The sequence below is a fragment of the Vicia villosa genome, linkage group LG2 (genome assembly GCF_029867415.1).
Source record: "Vicia villosa cultivar HV-30 ecotype Madison, WI linkage group LG2, Vvil1.0, whole genome shotgun sequence".
NCBI classification, from domain to species: Eukaryota; Viridiplantae; Streptophyta; class Magnoliopsida; order Fabales; family Fabaceae; genus Vicia; species Vicia villosa.
Genome location: NC_081181.1, coordinates 154736911 through 154757001, shown reverse-complemented (window position 1 = coordinate 154757001; position 20091 = coordinate 154736911). Strand labels below are relative to the sequence as shown.

General features: G+C 37.3%; 1 non-coding gene across 1 annotated transcript; it reads right to left on the bottom strand.

Moving 5' to 3' along the window:
- On the bottom strand, window positions 1-107 carry LOC131654384 (small nucleolar RNA R71). Its single transcript, XR_009299425.1, has one exon. It is a non-coding gene; the product is annotated as a small nucleolar RNA R71 (small nucleolar RNA).
- Between the last annotated feature and the right edge of the window lie 19984 nt (window positions 108-20091).

Sequence of the window (20091 nt, the reverse complement as noted above, 5' to 3'; positions counted from 1 at the left end):
ATGCTTAGAGGTCAAATCAACGGATCTACCCAGAAAGATAACGAATCACTCTTCGAAGCTTGGGAACGTTACAATGACATGCTTAGAATATGCCCTCATCATGGACTCGAACCATGGCTGATCATCCATACTTTCTATGGTGGTCTCCTATATAACACTAAAATGACTATAGATGCTGCTGCTGGCGGAGCATTAATGGACAAACCCCATGATGAAGCATACAAACTCATAGAGAACATGGCACAAAACCATTACCAATGGGGTGGAGAACGAGCCGCTCTAGAGAAAACCCAAACCAAAGGAGGAATGTACGAAGTAAGTGGTATAGACCGCGTTAACGCTAAAGTAGACGTTTTAACTCAAAAGATCGAGAACTTGACCATCACTCCTTAAGCCACCGTTGCTGCTGTAACACCTAACTGCGAGATCTGTGGATTAACTGGACATGTAGTTGCCGAATGTTAACTCTTGACTGGAGTCCCATTTGATCAAGTAAACTATGCTCAAGGAAACCCTTATTCTAACACGTACAACCCTGGATGGAAAAACCACCCGAACTTTTCTTATAAGAACAACAATGCGTTGTACGCGCCTGGACAAGCACCTGCTGTACCACCTGGCTACCAAAAAGCGCCTGTAGCTGCTCAAAATACCCCTAGGAAGTCGAATCTAGAAATCATGATGGAAAACTTCATAGCTTCCCAACAACAAACCAATAAAGACTTCCTGAACCAAAACATCCACAACAACGAGCAACTAAAACAACTATCGAACAAAGTAGATGCTTTAGCTACTCATAACAAAATGCTAGAAACTCAAATCTCACAAGTAGCCCAACAACAAGCACCTACTGCTGCCCCTGCTGGCACGTTTCCTGCTCAACCACAACCTAATCCTAAAGGACATGCGAACGCAATAACACTACGAAGTGGAACGAATTACGATGGACCCATTGATCCTAGAACTCAAAACGTACCCATGTCACAACAAGAGCCAAAGGAAACCCAAAAGACATCAACTGATGACCAAACTGCGAAGACTAAAGAGAACAATAACGAAGTGGAACCTGAAAAAGAGAAACCTTATGTTCCACCACCGCCTTATAAGCCACCAATTCCTTACCCTCAGAGATTAGCCAAATCAAAAACCGAAGCGCAATTTAAAAGATTTGTAGAACTTCTGAAACAATTAAACATAACCATACCATTCACAGAAGCCATAACTGAAATGCCTTCGTACGCTAAATTCCTAAAAGAAATCTTATCAAACAAAAAGAAACTCGAGGATAACGAAACCGTAACACTTACCGCTGAATGTAGCGCTATCATCCAAAATAACATGCCTCCAAAACTGAAAGACCCTGGTAGTTTCTCTATACGCTGCGTAATAGGTAAAACCATTATAGAGAAGGCCTTGTGCGATTTAGGAGCTAGTGTTAGTTTGATGCCTCTTTCAACCTGTAAGAAACTAAATCTAGGTGGGCTTAAAGCAACGAGAATGTCTCTTCAACTAGCTAACCGTTCAGTCAAATACCCTGTAGGAATGTTAGAGAATATCCCTGTTCGTGTAGGTCAATTCTACATCCCAACTGACTTCATGTGGACCTCCGATTTTTTTAATACCGGGCCATACCTCTGATCTGTAGAGATACGTGAACTGACTCTTTTTTGTCGCTTAATGCTTTCGCATTTTTTTGAAAATATCACAGAGTCGCCACCGACCTTTTATTTTATCCAATTAAGGAAAGGTTTATAAAAGAAACAGAAAAAAGACCTTTAAGAAATTCTGGGTAAGGGGGTAGGTTATACAAAGGGAAGGTGTTAGCACCCTTTGTATCCATGGTTATCCATGGGCTCTTAAGTTTGCTTAGCTCACTTGTTTTTCGATCACTTTTCAATTGCTCTGAAATTGCTCATATGTGGTTTCAAATACTTTTGTAATTTGAATTTTGTAATGATCCGTGTGTGGATGTATACAAAATGCTTGTTTATCTTTCGAAAGATGTTTTGAAAAGAACGTTAACTTTGTAATAACCCGTGTTTGGATGTATACAAAGTATTGTCTTTTTTGAAAGTTTTGAAAAATCAACAGTGTATGAGAATTTTGTTTGTTTTGATTTGAGCAAGCAAACTAGGAGGTCTACCCTGAGTTATAAGGTCTTTATCCTATTTCCTTTAAAAATCTATCCTTTCACCGGATATAAAAGCAAGGTTCGATTTTGTACTCAAAACAGTAGAATTTGATTTTGATTTTGAAAGAATGAAAAGGATTACCTGAAGAGGTGCAAGTGTGATTGTGATTGGATTCAGATATTTATCTTTGAAGTTAGTGATCTAACGGTTCAATTTTATCTTTGACATACACGCAGTTTATATGTGCTGGAAATTAAAATGCGGAAATGTAAAGTGCGGAAAGTAAATCTACGCTATTACATCGATTGTGCGGGAAATGTAAACTAGCCTATTTACATGAATTTGACATCCTATACATTTATCTAGGAATTTTAAATTGCAAGAAAATAAAAGGCATGTTTTTGGATTTTTATGATAGATTTTAATTATAATTAATGCATAATTAATTAAATTAAAATGAAGAAAAAAGATGAAAATAAATTTAAACCTAGAAATTAAGTTTAAAATATGTACAAAATATTGTGTCAATTAATTTTAAAACAAAACTAATTTTTTGGAATTTTTGGAATTGATTTGAAATTGATTTAAGTTAATTAAAACATAATTATGCAAATAATTATACAAATAATTAAAACTTAAAGATAAAATTATTCAAAATATGTACAAAATTAGTTTATAATATATAAACAATATTTAACACAAAGAACAATTTTTTTATGATTTTTTGGATTGGTTAAAATAATTAAAAAGCAAATATATAAATATATACTAATTAATTATGCAAAATATTGAAATTTTGAAGAAAATAAAATATTTTTATTTCAGAAAATAATATATTATTTTAGAAGTCTAAAAATATTTTTTGTGTATTTTTTGGATTATTAAAACTATTTTTAATTAATTTAACAAAGAAATTAAAATAAAATAGAAAATAAAATAGAAAAATAAAGGATACTGATCCTGTGTGGTAATCAGTGAGGGAGTATGATGTGGATGAGTGATCTGGCGCGTTGGATAAGCTGATGGATGGATCAGAAGGCCCAGATGGTGAGGGACCATAGCACGTGGAACACCTGCAAAACACTGAATTCCAAGTTAGTTTAAAAAACACGCGCGCGCCTCCCAGCGAATCAGAGGGCGCCACGCATCATCTTCAACCTTCAGATAGGTTTTTACACCGTTCATTTGCAGGTGGTGTAAAAAACCCAATCTTTTACACCTGGTAATAATAGCGAATACAAGCAAACGTGAGTATAAATTTGGCGCGATGGTATGGTTGAGTTCGTATTGTTCATGCGAACTTAATGGTGCTATTCAGAGCCTGTAATTTTGCCTAATTTGGAAAACCCTAATTTTGGGATGAAGAACCCTAAAATGGTGGTTTCGTGTATACGCATCTAAAACTTAATTAAAGCTCCAGAAATGATCTACACCTCAAACCAAACTCAATAGTATGTCTACATCTTGTTAAATATGTGTGAATAACCAGATACGAATTGATTTTAGTTTGAACAAATTTTGACCTGTGTAGCTCGATTCAGTGAGCTTCAAGGCTTGTAATTGATTGAGATAGTTTCAGTGATGTTTAAGGAAGGTATATGAATGCTTAGTTTGTACTGAAATGGACAGAAATTACAAATTCGAATTTGAGTTTTTCTTTGAATTTTTTGAAGTGATTACAAGTGTTATATGCTATGCTATGCTTCTGGTCTTGTCTCTCTCTTGTTACTGAACTGAGATAGCTTATTTATAAGCATTAGAGTGCTTAGAAACTAAGCCAAGAGCATTGATGAGTTTTTTGGAATCTTGACTTTTTCAACATTGGTAGCTTTGTCTTTAAGCCACCATGGCTTGATTTTCCTCTTCTCCTCTGCTGTACTTTGCTTTGGGACAGAGTTGAATGAGTCACATTGATGAGTCATGCTTGGAATGCAAGCTATCATTTATCCATGCATTTCTTTTTTTAATTTAATCTTAAAATAAGAAAAAATCAAGCAAACATGGATGAAAAATGTTATGGGCTTAGTCTTGGTCGTGGGAGGCCCATAATAACATGGCAAGGATGTTTGAATGCTGAAAACTTGGCCCCATTTGGAAAAAATGCAATTTTGAACAATGTTGATTTCATGTATTTTTCCAAAATTTAGCCAACTTCAACAAGGTGTAAATCCTTCAATTTTTGTCATATGAAGGAGATCTTGCACTTTTTGGAAACCTCAAAGAGTCCTCTAACCAATGTCTTTGGTCTCATGTCAAAATGATTTTTGAAGCTCCTTGTGTGTCCTTTTGAAAAAAGTGTCTTTTTGTTGACTTTGAAAATGACCTGTAATGTCTTTGGTCATATTTTTCAAATGGTGAATCCAATGACCATGGGATCAATGGCATTTGAAAGATAATTGAATTTCCTTCAAAACAAGCTTTGGTTTGAATTTTTTGGATGAAGGATGAGAGAGTTATGATCAGTCAAAGTTGAGTTGACTTTTCAGGCAAAAACCCTAATTTTGAATCTTAGGGTTTTGTTGATTTTTGATCTTTCCTTGATGAATTATGATCATCCAATGATCAAATGATGAATCCTTTGACAAAATATGGACTTTGACAAAAAATTTCATTTTTGACTGTCTGTTGACTTTTTTGGTCAAACGGGTCGTCTGTTGACTGTTTGAGCTGCTGACGGTGCGTCTGAGTGAATTGAAGTTTGAAAATTTGTATGATGGTACTTTGAGATATATGGATGTGTATGAAATCCATTTGAGCTCTCAAAAACTTGTTGCTCCTGTAAAACAAGAAAAACCCTGATTAGGGACTGTTTGTGTAGGAGACAGTTAAGCGTACCTGATTTTTGTGCAGTGTTGAGTCTCTGCTAATCATGTGATATTCAGAAGACTTCTTGAACAAAAATCTTGGAATTTTGAATTGTGAAAGATTGATTTGATTGATGGTACAAAACACTGAGAATTGTACTGCCAGCAGTTTGGCTGTCAACTAACTGTTCAGGTATTGATGTAGCAGTTAGAGTGAAAAATCAACAGTCAAAGTTAATTTTCTTTTTTTTTGTTGTTGTTTTTGCTTTTTGTTTTATGTGAAAAATGAAAGTTTATTTACATGACTTGTTAAAAAAAACATAGACATAATAAATAACTAATATTTACTGTTACCAGTACAGTCTGAGTTTCCTGATTCTGCGCCTGCAAAAAGATTTAACTCTGTACCAATTGTGTCAGTACTATTTATCTGTAAATAAATAAATATCATGTGTGAAGTAATAAACAGTATTTGGTGTTTGCGTAAGAATAAATTCAACTGCAAGCCAAATTACTGTATAAGAAAAATTCTAAAAACTAAGTATTTCATATGTCAGGATATTTGTTGAAATAAAAATCCATGATTATATGAGACCCTTAATTTTCAGATTGGAGTTTTCTTGAAAAATATGTGGGCAAATTTTGGGGTATAACACTTCATCATAATGGATATCCAAGAAGATTCTAACATCCCGATCATATTAGGAAGACCATTCTTAGCAACCGCTGGTGCAATTATAGATGTAAAGCGAGGGAAGCTTACTTTCGAAGTAGGAGGAGAGAAAATAGAATTTATCCTTTCCCAATTCCTAAAAGCACCTTCTATAATTGACACATGCTGTTCTGCTGACATAATCGACGAGTGTGTCAAAGAAATAAAATCCGAACCAAATAAGGAAACTGAGATCCTAAGAATTCCTATGCCGCCAATTCTTGAAGATGACAACTGGCATGAGGAATATCAAGATGACCACCTGAGTGAATGCTTAGCTTTAACTCCCGATCCTATACCTGGACCTAAGAAACCTGCTATAGAGCTAAAAACACTTCCTACCGATCTTAGATACGAATTTCTAGACGAAGAACTAAACCGACCAGTTATAGTGAACGCCAACTTAGGACGAACCGAGACTGAAAAATTACTTAATGTCCTAAGAAAATACCCGACCGCTTTAGGATATAACATATCAGATCTGAAAGGTATAAGCCCTTCTCTGTGTATGCACCGCGTTATGCTCGAAGACGATAGTAAAACCTCTAGGGAACATCAAAGGCAAATAAATACTATTATGAGCGATGGGGTTAAAAAGGAAATCCAAAAACTGCTAGAAGCCGGAATAATATATCCTATATCCGATAGTAAATGGGTTAGCCCTGTTCACGTCGTACCAAAGAAAGGAGGAGTTACTGTAATCACAAACGCTAAAGGCGAATCTGTAGCACAACGTACCCAAACTGGATGGAGAATGTGCATTGACTATAGGAAGCTAAACAAAGCCACCCGAAAAGACCATTTCCCTTTACCTTTCATAGATCAAATGCTCGAACGCCTAGCTAAACACTCGCATTTCTGTTATCTGGACGGATACTCCGGATTTTTCCAAATTCCTATCCACCCTGACGACCAAGAGAAGACCATGTTCACCTGTCCTTATGGTACATTCGCTTATAGACGAATGCCTTTTGGACTATGCAATGCACCCGCGACCTTCCAAAGATGCATGATGGCAATATTTGCCGACTTCTTAGATGGAATAATGGAGGTCTTTATGGACGACTTCTCTGTCTGTGGAGGAAGTTTTGAAACATGTTTAGAGAACCTTGAACTGGTACTTAAACGATGCGTAAGCGTTAACCTAGTCCTTAATTGGGAAAAATGCCATTTCATGGTTCGACAAGGAATTGTACTTGGACACATCGTATCTGATAGAGGGATCGAAGTAGATAAAGCTAAAATTGAAATTATCGAAAACCTTCAACCTCCCAAAACCGTTAGAGAAATAAGAAGTTTTCTGGGACACGCTGGTTTTTACCGACGTTTCATTAAGGATTTCTCTAAAATTACAAAACCCTTAACTGAACTACTAATGAAAGACGCCGAATTCATTTTTACCGATAAATGCACTGAAGCATTCCATACGCTTAAACGAGCATTAATCTCTGCGCCAATTATGCAACCTCCCGACTGGAATGAACCTTTCGAAATAATGTGTGACGCGAGTGATTATGCTGTAGGAGCCGTTCTAGGGCAAAGAAAAGATAAGAAACTACATGTCATATACTATGCGAGTAGAACCCTAGACGAAGCTCAAATGAATTATGCCACGACAGAAAAGGAATTATTAGCCGTGGTATTTGCATTAGACAAGTTCCGTTCTTACCTGGTAGGAGCCAAAATAATCATATACACTGACCATGCTGCCATTAGGTACCTCCTAACCAAAAAGGACGCCAAACCAAGACTTTTGAGATGGATCTTGTTACTACAAGAGTTCGACCTGGAAATTAAAGATAAAAAAGGTACTGAAAATGTCGTAGCAGATCACCTCTCTCGATTGGAAAATCTAAAACCCGAACAAGTACCAATTGACGATGATTTCCCTTATGAAAGACTCATCGCTCAATTAGAAGCAAATGAATTCGAACCATACCATCCGAACGCTGAAACCAACAACTTAGCTGAAATAGCTTTAGCCCGCTCTGCCACACCTTGGTATGCAGACTTCGTAAACTACCTAGCTGCTGGTGTGCTTCCTCCTGATCTAAGTTACCAACAGAAGAAGAAATTCTTCCATGACCTAAAACATTATTATTGGGACGACCCACTCCTGTTCAAAAGAGGCCCTGATGGAATCTTTAGACGTTGTGTACCCGAGGAAGAAATAAGAAGCATAATAACACACTGCCATTCTGCACCGTGTGGAGGACACCATAGCACATCTAGAACCTGCGCCAAAATCCTTCAATCTGGACTTTTCTGGCCCAACCTGTGGAAAGACGTTTATTTTGCTGTACTAAACTGTGATAGATGCCAACGAACCGGAAACATTTCGAGACGTGATGAAATGCCTCAAAAAGGCATTCTTGAAGTAGAAATATTTGACGTCTGGGGAATAGACTTTATGGGTCCGTTTCCGTCGTCGTTTGGAAATCAATATATACTCGTAGCTGTCGATTACGTTTCAAAATGGATAGAGGCTATCGCTTCTCCTACAAACGATACACGAGTAGTTATCAAACTCTTCAAAAACGTCATCTTCCCTAGGTTCGGTGTGCCAAGATTGGTAATTAGCGATGGTGGTTCTCATTTCATTTCAAGAATACTTGAGAAACTCCTTCGAAAATATGGAGTAAATCATCGAATAGCTACACCATACCATCCACAAACAAGCGGACAAGTAAAAGTATCTAACCGCGAAATAAAACAAATATTGGAGAAAACTGTTGCTATATCTAGGAAAGATTGGTCAACCAAGCTAAATGAAGCTTTATGGGCTTATAGAACAGCTTTCAAAACTCCAATAGGAACTACCCCATTCAAACTAGTTTATGGAAAATCATGCCACCTACCGGTAAAGTTAGAACATAAAGCCTATTGGGCCATTAAGAACTTAAACCTAAACTACACTGCCGCTGGTGAGAGACGACTTCTAGACATAAACGAATTGGAAGAACTTAGACAAGACGCTTACGAAAACGCCAAAATCTATAAAGAGAGAACGAAAAAATGGCACGACAAGCGTATATCTAGGAAAAATTTTAGCATAGGCGATAAAGTACTTTTATTTAATTCTAGACTAAAATTATTTCCTGGTAAGTTACGATCTAGATGGTCTGGCCCTTTCGAAATAACTAACATATTTCCGAGTGGAGCGATAGAAATCAAAGGAGAAACCGTCAAACCTTTTGTCGTAAATGGGCAACGTCTTAAGTATTACCATCATCTCGAACACGATGAAAACATCGAAGTTTTTAAACTTGACGAACTGCCCGCTCTTTCGAAAAAATAGTTTTCTATTTTTAAAATCGTCGAGCTTACGACATAAAACAAAGCGCTTGGTGGGAGACAACCCACATTTATTTATTATTTTATTTTATTCTATTTTATTTTATTTTTATTTTTTTTAACCTTTTAATTTTCATTTAAATAATCTATTCTATTTTTAATTATTTTAATTTTAATCATTTTTACTTTTTTTTCATACATCTTATAATAATTATTATAATTATAACTGCTATCTTAATTCGAGAAAATATTTCCTATTATAATTATATTTATTATTATAACTTGTTATTTAACTTAATTTTATTTCATTTTTATTTTTAAAATCGACACTAGCCTAGTTCTAACTTAATCTTAATATTTTCAACTTCTAGGTTTTTCTTAACTACTAACTAAGATGCAAGAAGTCGATAATATGGAAGTTGTGTTCCGTGGTAGAGGACAAGAAGCAAGATTTGATAAGCTGGCTGAAAGACAAATGGAATTGACTTGCTACCCTCACCAACCGACTATGGTACGACTTGGTATCGAAGAAAGCGTTTTGCACCTGCTAAACCAAATTGGTTGGACTGGTTCTCACTTGTTCCGCAAGTTTAGTACCTACCGGAAGCTCACTCTGGAATTCTTGAGCTCCCTGACCTATCTGCCTAATTGTGGACAAGGACTGAGAAAAGGAGTCATTCTCTTTAGACTCTTTGGTATGGAATTTAATTTTTGCATCCGAGATTTTGCTGAAATGCTAGAGCTACCTCATGGATCAGATGCATACACCAAAGTAGCTGAAGACAGTCTTGCTTACTGGGAGTTGGAAAAATACTGGGGCAAGATCACTGGAAACGACAACCCTGAAGAGAACGAATTCCAGTCTGAGAACATCCATAACCCCGCTTTCAGATATTTTCATAAGATCATTGCTCACTACATCTTTGGAAAACCTGATAATATCACTGAAGTTTCTAGAGAAGAGTTATTCATCATGTTCTGCTCCTCTCAGAATCGCCCGGTCAATGCCATCGCATTCATGCTAACAAACTTCGAGCGCATCACGCAAGACGAAGTTTCACCTATTAGGATCGGCGGATTTGTCACTATGATTGCTAATGCTATAGGAATGAGAGTACCTTTGCTTAGATTGACACCTCTTGGTTCCCACAACTCTATGGACATTCAATTCTGCTTTAACCGAGGTATCATCGGTAACCTTGGACCTGATCAGTTTGATTTGCTCATTGATAACAAAGTATTGGATCAGTTCACTTTACCGAGTCCAAGGACGAGTGTGCACAACCCTGCTAACTGGCTTTACTATGGTCAGATTCCTGAGAGAGAACCCTCACCTGAAACCCCTCAAGCTTATGAACATTTTGATGAGGAAATGCACGTATCAGAATCTGAGCCTGACACTCCTCCTGGATACTATGACCCTAATCCTGAAGATGAACCCATTCCTGATTATGAACCTCTTTCTGAAGATTCTGCGGATGATTACACTGTTGATATGACTGATGTCGAGCTCGAGCAACAACAACCCGCTACATCCACAGCATCAGTAAATCAAAGAATGCCTAATCTGAACACGCACGAGCAAGCCCTCACTGCACTGCAACAAGATGTACAACATGTGCGCAACGAGCTTCACACTTTGCAAATGCATTTCTTCGATTTCATCGACACCGTCAATGCTCAGTTCGACGAAGTCTTCAAACACATTTATTTTAATGTGAATAACAATAGACGTGGCTAGATGTTACCGTTTAGATTATTAGATTTTATTTCTAGTTTTAGTAATTTCATATTCCTAGTTTAGAATCTAATTTTCTGCACTTTTACATTCTGCTCATGTTAACACTCAGTACCGGTTTGATTTTAAATGCAATATTCTATTTATTACTGCTACTGTGTTATACTGCATTACTACTATTAACTGCCATATATTCCTGGTTATCACTATTTTTTGCTGTTTATAGTATGATACAATGACACTGTTCTGAACTATTATTCCATACTTAATGTCATCTGTCAGAACCTGTCTTGACCATTGCATGCGTGGAAAACCACTTACCTGAGCTAGGAGACGCACGTCTCCATTCATGTGGGACCAGACCTCAGCATGCAAAGGACAGGAGACGCACGTCTCCATGCCCTGTCCCCCAGCAGACTGACTGCCTGAGACGCGCGTCTCCCAAGGCCAGCAGTCTGCACCATTTGACCACGCATAAAGACCATATTGATTCCCTCTTGAATTTTGAATTTGAATTTCAAAATTCATTCTTCCTCATTCTTCCCCTATTTATTCCATTTAAACACCATAAACATCATTCATCCTCCATCATTCACCTCTTAATTCTTCATCATTTCCTAACCTTTTATTCCATTCAAACTTCAAACACCACCATTAATCCATTTTAATTCTCCATTAACCACACCATTCTCAAACCTCACTATAAAACCACACCACCACCACTCTTACTTTTCACAACATTCATACCATTTTCTACCATTCTACTCTCATTTCTATTTTCCATTTTCAAAACTCACCATGCCTCCACGTTCAATCATCCGTAGTGTGCGTCCTGAGAGACCACCTCCCGACCTTTCGAATATTATTTTCCGAGAAGACGGCAATGATGCTCAAAGAACCAAATACCTCGCTTTCTATGAACGTTCGGTTGTTCCCACTAAATTTGTGAACACCGAATGTCTAGAAACTCTAGGCCTCATTGATGGTGTCACCCGTTTACTCACTAAATCTAGCCTACACCATCTTTGTACCGAACCCATACCCACTTATGAGCCGCTCGTCTTAGAGTTCTTGAGTTCTTTCAACTACGACACTCCTTCTAATCAACCGCTCTCAACCGGTAGCATCCAATTTCGGATGTTCAACCGTGAATATACTTTGGATCAAGAAGTAGTGGCTACGTACTTGCACTTTAATACGTCACCAAATGCTCTCCGCACTATCTTTCAAGAACTCAATGGTCGTTCATGGGAGCAACATGCTTTCGACCTGTGGTTTAATCTCACTGGCGAAGTTCCTACTGGTTGGAGGGCTCTACATGCTTCTCACATTCAAAACCCCGCTATACGTTATTTTCAGCGTGTTTTGGGGCATACTATTTTTGCGAGATCCAACAACCATAAGGTAAATCAGCATGAATTATTTTTCCTTTATTGTGCGCTAAACAACATCCGCTACAATGCCGCACCTTTCATGCTCCAACATATCCAAGGCTGTGTCAACGCCCCCGCTACAAACCCCTTTTTGTTTGGCGGACTTATTACCACCTTGGCATGTGCTCTAGGCCTTGGTGATGATCTCCTCTCACTCTCTCATCTCATGCTACCTGCTCAATCACTCGACCTTACTTATTGCCGTGACTCCCACTTGGTTTCACTCCGCCATGATGGCCGATACACTTTGGTCGTCAACAAAGTTCTGATTCCTTATGTCATCCTTCCGTGCCCCGAAAGAATCAACATCCGTTATGTTCAGCGTTGGAGGCTCATTGAAGACAATCCTCAAGATAACCAACCTGAACATCCTAATGAACCTGTGGATGCAAATGAAGAAGAACTCAACCAAGGACAAGCTGATGTCAACCAACCTCCTCAAAACAACCCTCCGCCTATCACTCTTGAAGCCATGTATGCTGCAATTCAACGACAAGACCACCTATTTCAAGCTATGCAGACAAATCAAAATGAAACACTGAGGCTTATTCGAGAGATGCAACAGGAACACCGTGACTATGCTATTAGGATTAAAGGCCAATACACTGAAATCGCTACACAATTGCATGATCTTAACATTCGTGTGAATGGCTCTCCTACTGATAGACGTCGCCGTGTTCGTACAAGAGGCGCAAGCAGTTCACGCAACCGCAGCACTGAGGAGTAATTCTCATGCACTAAGGACATTGCATCATCTAAGTCTGGGGGAGTCGTATTACTTGCTTTAGTTTTATTTCCTTTTAGTTTATTTCCTTTCTTTCTAGTTTATTTCCCTTCCTTGTAATGTTTTTTCTAATTCAATAAAGAATATTTATGGAATTTCAAGTCTTATCTTTATAATTCCGTAGTTATTTCAATTTCTTCCATTTTCTTGAGCCATAACAAAAATTTTGCTCTTTAACGATAAACGCAAACCCCACACGTTTGAGAAATACGAAGCTACTCAAAACGCTCAACGCATAGAAATTGATTCAAGTCAATACCCTTATTGTCCCAACACTCTAAAACCCCCAAGTATGCGTAACCGATTTGAATACCCGTTATACCGAAACCATCGACTTTAATTTTTGAAGTAACCCTTAGTAGTTTATTCTAGAAGTCGGCACCGTCTTAGATACAAACTACGCAGAGAGTCGATGAATATAAGTGTATGATCCTCATAATAATAATTATGTGCTTAACCATAATAAGAAATGTGCCTACTAAGTAAGGTGATCCTCACAAGATCATTTAACCTAACGGTCGCAAATCTCAAATACAAAGAATTTAAAAACTCATTGTTGATTGGTTCAGAAGTCTTCTGGTACTGAACTTGGTAGGAAGGACTATTGTCCGATTCCCCACAATCTACAAGTGAATGCTAAGGAGTATACCACATATTGTGCCAGAACTCCATGAGAAGGATCATAGTCACTAACCGACTACTCTGCTATGTGCGTGTCAAGATAATGGGCTTAATGTGATTGCGCGCGAATGAAAAGGGTAAAACATAATGACGAGTCAAAAGGTCGAGCTATAATGGCATGATTCGGATTGGTATGCATACTGGGAGTTGTCTAGTGTCGCTACTATAAGTTTATTATTTGGATCTGCAACATTATTTTTTAAACAAGAACACAATGTAGCTGGGTATGACCGAACGATGTGGCGGAAGCGTGTTTCATTTCGCTGTCCTCCCATTTCTATCTTGTTATTTTGCTTGAGGACAAGCAAAGGTTCAAGTCTGGGGGAATTTGATAACACGATTTTATATCGTATATTTAGCTTGAAATTCATAGATATTTATAGCATTTTCCGTTTATTATATTGATTTATTATGATATTACGCGAGTTTTTGCTTTGTTTCAGGTTTTACACTCTTATTATGACTAATTGCGAAAAAGAGATGAAATGGAGCTAAAACGACCCATATCTATGCCTAAAAGACGAAGAATAGGTGCTGAAGTAAAAAGGGAGTGCAAATAAGGCCCAAGTGTGCTGAAAGAGACCCAAAGACCCAATGAAGCAATCCAGCCCACGAAGGAAAGCAGCCCAATGCACACAAGTAAGAGGAGACGCACGTCTCCAACGTCCCTATGCCACATCAGCAAAAGGGAGACGCACGTCTCCATTTCCCTGAAGATTCTCCACTTGAGACGCACGTCTCAAGTCACGCACCCAGTCTCCCTGAAGAATCGGAGACGCACGTCTCCAAGCCAGTCTGCAGAATCTCCTCTTTTCACGCAAAGCAACTGCAAATCTTCCCCTATAAATAGAAGCAGTCACTTCAGTCCAAAGTGTCCGATTTCCTGCTAACGAAGTGCTGCCGAAATTGTACCGCGAATCATATTTTCCATTCTGCTTTCATTCAAACACTTATTTTCTCACAACGATTTCTACACCGGAAATTGTTGTGAACTTTTTATAAATCTAGCCTTACGTTAGATTTATCATTTTTATTTCCTTGTTTTATTTTCTGCCCGTTTAACTTCCGAAGAACGATCCAGCCAACTTGTGGTGGAGGTTCAATACTTGAAGATTTACTTGCCATTTATTTAATTCAGGTTTAATATTTACCGCCTTATTTATATTTTATTTGCATGATATATTGTATGCCTATTAACATGCCTATTATTATAAACCGAATCTATTTATGCATGTTTAACCATATTAATATGTCTGGCTAAATTACTAAGGTGTCGGTATGTAGAGTAAGTTAACCGTAGGGATCCGAAATAAATTGGCTTAATTATGTTTTATTAAATATCACTTATTTTTGGTTTATATGTCTAATTTAATTAGTAAGTCTTAAAACCAACAGAGTGAAAGTTTGAGGGGTTAAGACGGTCAAAGGTTAAAATCAATAGAGCGAAAGTTTGAGATCTTTAACCAGATAGTAGACATAGGACATTAGTTTTAAGGATGGCGAAAGCGTATTAAAACTAATTGGGACTTATTTATTTTCAAAAATTGTTTTTACACCCGAGCGGGATGGCGAAAGCGTACGTTAGGGATATTAGCATGTTCCGAGTCAATAGAGCGAAAGTTTGAGATTAGGAGACTTAAATAGATAACAACTTCATAAAATAGGCATTTTATTAATTACGTTGTTTTCAAAAAGCTCTTCTAAAATCTAATGGGATGGCGAAAGCGTACATTAGGATTAGGATAGTAATCTGAATCAACAGAGCGAAAGTTTGAGACGAGGATTTTTAATCAATTTAGTTAGTAAAGATTTTTAGTTAAATTATGCAAAAGCCAATGGACCTTCGGATTACCTTAAGTTAAACGAAATACATACTGATACCTATCTTTTATTATATTCTTTATTTCTCACTATCACTATCCCTTAGGAACAATCAAAATTTCAGTAGCCCTAGCTTTACATAGTAACCTTAGATAACGGTAGATCGATTCATAGTCCCTGTGGATTCGATATCTTTTAAAACTACACGACACGACTGTGCACTTGCAGTCATCAGATTAATAGACACGTAAAGTCGCGATCATGAACGAATCTTGAAGGTTTGAAAAATGTTAAGTGACAAATGAGTGATCTCCTCACTTCTTATATAGGAGAAGAAGGCCAAAGGGTGTCATGATGGCCTAGGAAGCCTAGGAGGCGCCATCATTGCCTACACCCCAAGGCGGCTCCACCCACGAAAATAGGCCACGTGTCCTGAAACAACTTGGGAAACCCAAAGGGCGCAGTCAACTTTCATGCCTAAAAACGGCGCAGCAATAATGGCAGTCTCCACAGCTGCCACCTGTCAATCACGCTGACAAACGGTAACCGAAACGTGTCAAGTGGAAACCAAGGGACAGCCGCCTCCCCGGTTCCCATGGGCACTGGCCGACCACCATTCGGTCTTATGACCGACAGCAACTCCTCTCCCCGTCAACCTAAGCGTGCGAGGAGTCCACCGTCGAAAACCATTGCTCGTGCTCTTGCTCGGCTAACCTCCTGGTTGAAGTCATCACCCTTACAAGACTAATGACTTGGGGGGCTCCTGTTCTAGACTGGGCCGAGCAGGCCCAGCTCTTCTCACTAGCCGAGCAGGCCCAAGTCATTTGGGCCCATTTACTGGATAACCATCAAGAGTTATCCACGCGCGAAGACCACGCGTCACGCAGCGGAGGATTCGGTCAACCATCTCCGAACCCTACGCTATGCTCATCCAGAACGTGAGTCTCCTGCTGACTCAGCCCTAGCACGGGACATTCTGGTAGTTCCCTAGCACGTGGGCCTCCAGTTGGATTTGGCCCAATTAGGGAACCTTGGCCCAGCGCTGGGGGCTATAAATACCCTCTTTCACTAGAGGGTCAGGTATTCCATTCTTCACTCTCAACCCTCATTCTCTGATAGCTACTAAGTTAAGCATCGGAGAACCTTGCAGGTACCCCCCCCCCCCCATCTTGCTCCCCAAGCCAGATTCCGCTGCCTTGACGATTCTTCTCATCAGGTACGATCAATATGCAATAATAATGATAAGCTATAAAGACAACATATTTCCACAAACAATACGTTTGAATGTAATCATAATAGTAATGTGTTTCCAATTAAATATAAAACAACAAACACACAGAAGCAAATTATCAAATATTTGGTGTGCAATCGATGTTGGTCAGATTTTTCTTCTTCTTTTATTGATTTCAAAAACCAATTACAATCTTATGGATTGTAATCTACTCAACAAAACAGTTTTGAATTTACAAAGAGTTTATCTAAATGTGTCGATTGCATAATAAATTGTGAGAGATAGAGAGAAGACACAAGGATTTGTTTAGGCAGTTCACCAATCGTCATCGCTATGGCTACGTCTGTCCCAAAATGGAAATGTGATCAATCTTACGTTGCAAATATTTGTTTACAAGATAAAAGTAGCAATATAACCCTACAACCCCAATGTTTGATGTTGATTTTAACTCTTTTTCCCCTTGACCTTGAATTCGATCAAGTAATCGAGTTATACTAATTGATCATTCGATTATTGCTACTTCTTTGATCGAACCATCATTCTTCAAAGATTTCACTCGGCTGAATCCAATTGCAAATTATCGTAACCCAAGAATTCCAAACGATCCTCTGGTTACCAGTTCTCCTTCGACAAAACCACCTTCTTCGAAGCTTTCACTCAGTTGAATCCGAATTACGAAATCTTGTGCAAAACCCCCAAATCAACACCTTGATCTTAGAGGACAAACCCTAAATTGGATGTTATCAACTCTGAATCTAGATGGCATCAAACAAGAATGATTATATGTAATTGTTGTATGTACGGATAGATGAGAGATTGAAGAAGAAGAAGAAGAAGAAGAGAACTTTCTTTGTATGTTTATGGTTTCATAAATTTGAAAATGATGCATATATGAGGTAATTATATGTGTGTAAGTTGGAGGCAAAAAGAAAACTAGAAGTTTAGAAAAGAATGGAGAATTATAAAAAAATTTGAAGCATGTGCCGACACCTGTAAGTCATGAGTCGACTCATTTTGAAGCATGTGTTGACCTATATAGTTTCGACTAATAGAAGAAGATTTTCTTCTATTTGTCAACTTGAAAGCTATCATGTGACGACACATGCATTACAGAGCTTACAGACTTTATAAATCATATGCATGTGTCGACTCATAGAAGACATTTTTCTTCTATGTCAGCCTGAAAGCCATCATGTGTCGACACATGCATTACATGACTTACATGCTTTAAAACGCAACAATATATGTCGACTCATAGGTCGTATGTGTCGACTCATGATCCTGATTATGACATGAAGTCTAATTTTTAATGCATAAAACCTTTTTCTAAACACATCTAAACTTCCTTATAATAAGATGTACATTAATACTTAGAGAATAGCGTCCAATATACATAATTTCTAAAGTTGTCCTAGTTTTTAAATCATGCAAAACAATTCTAATGAGAAAGTGCACTCATATACTTCTCTTTTTTGATAATGAAAAAACTTGCGACAATGCATTATGTGTCTTCATGAAGGCTCCCCCTGAATGTGTGCATCCCAACTTCGTCTTGCAGATGCTTCTCCCCTTTTGACAACATCAAAAAGAGACAAAGCAAGCCATGAGAAGTATCTTATATCACACATATACCAATATGTTAGAATAAGAATTAGTTCTGCACTCAATCAAGTTTTGATGATAACAATACATATATTTTATATGTAAACATTTTTATTTCTAACGATTTCTTAAGTGTGCCGATTATAAACGCTTATTGATTCACGACTGCTATCTAAAGAATGATCAGAAATATGCTTGGCACTCCAGAAAGACTACTCACATCCTTCTATGAAGTTACATTAGTTGTTCTAAGGAATGTTGAATGTTTCCTTGAAAGAGGAACTCCTATGTACTTCTCACAAGTTGCTGCTTCGTTGGTCAGATTTTTCTGATTATTTTGTTGATTTCAAATATCAATTACAATCTTATGGGTTATAATCTACTCAACAAAACAATTTTGAATTTACAAAGAGTTTATCTAAACGTGTCAATTGCACAATCAACGAATTTAACAATCTGTAATTGAAAGTAAATGAGAATGAGAGAGAGGACACGAATATTTGTTTAGGCAATTAACCAATCGTCCCCGCTATGGCTACGTCTACCCCTAATTTCAAATGAAATTGAGATATCAATCTTACTTTGCAAAAATTTATTTACAAGAGAAAAGTAAAAATACAACCCTACAAACTCAATGTTTGATGTTGATTCTAACTCTTTCTCTTCCCTTGATTTCGAGCTCGATCAAGTAACACGATAATACTAATTGATCCTCCAGTTACCGCTACTTCTTTGACCAAACCACCATTCTTTAAAGTTTTCACTCGGCTGAATCCAATTGCGAATTATCGTGACCCAAGATTTCCAAACGATCATCTGGTTACTGTTACTCCTTGGATAGAACCACCTTTTATGGAAGCCTTTACTCTGTTGAATCTAAATTGAGAAATCTTGTGCAAAACTCCCAAATTAACACCTTGATCTTGGAGGACAAACCCTAACTGTTTTTTCCCAATCAAACCCCCAGAGATTCTCAACTCAATTTATAATTCAACAATCTAAATTGGACTTTATCGACTCTATTTTAGATGACACCGAACAAGAATGATTATGTGTAATTATTGTGTTTATGCATAGATGAGAGATTGAAGATGAAGATAACTTTCTTTGTATGTTTATGGTTTCATCAAATTGAAAATGATGCATGTATGAGGTATTTATATGTGTGCAAGTTGGAGGCAAAAAGAAAACTAAGTTTAGAAAAGAATGCGTAATTTCCAAATTTCTGAAGCATGTGTCGACAGGTGTAAGTCATGATTCAACTAATTAAGCACTGATTGACGAATGACAAATTTGTCAAAAAAATTATTTTGCTTTATTATATTTAATGATTATAATAGTAATAATAATAATAATATTGATGAAAATTGTAAAAATAAAAAAACTGATCGTTATAAAAAATTTCTAACTAATATAAAAATAGTAAACATTTTAATTGATTGACATTGGCAAATTTGTCAAAAAAACACCTTTTACTTTACTATATTTAATGATTTGGGTAAAAAAATTCCAAAACATGTTCTTATATCAAGGACCTGAATTAGTAGTTGTGTTTTCTAGAAACATGTTTTCATAGGAACATAATTTATTTATTCTTTTTTGATGGTAGCACCTACATATTATATTTATGTTGAGTCAAATTTTTTTTCGTTATGTATGAACATAAACGCTTTACTGTCGAGATACAATCTCTATGAAAAGTGATATTTAGAAATTTGAAAAGTATATACACCGTTGCAGTTGAACAAGCCATGAAACGTAACTGCATACGTTACAAAAGTTTGACTTTGATTTCAAAATTCCCGCCCCTTAGTATAAATATAAATGCACCTAACAAACTCTCTTCACACTCAATTCAT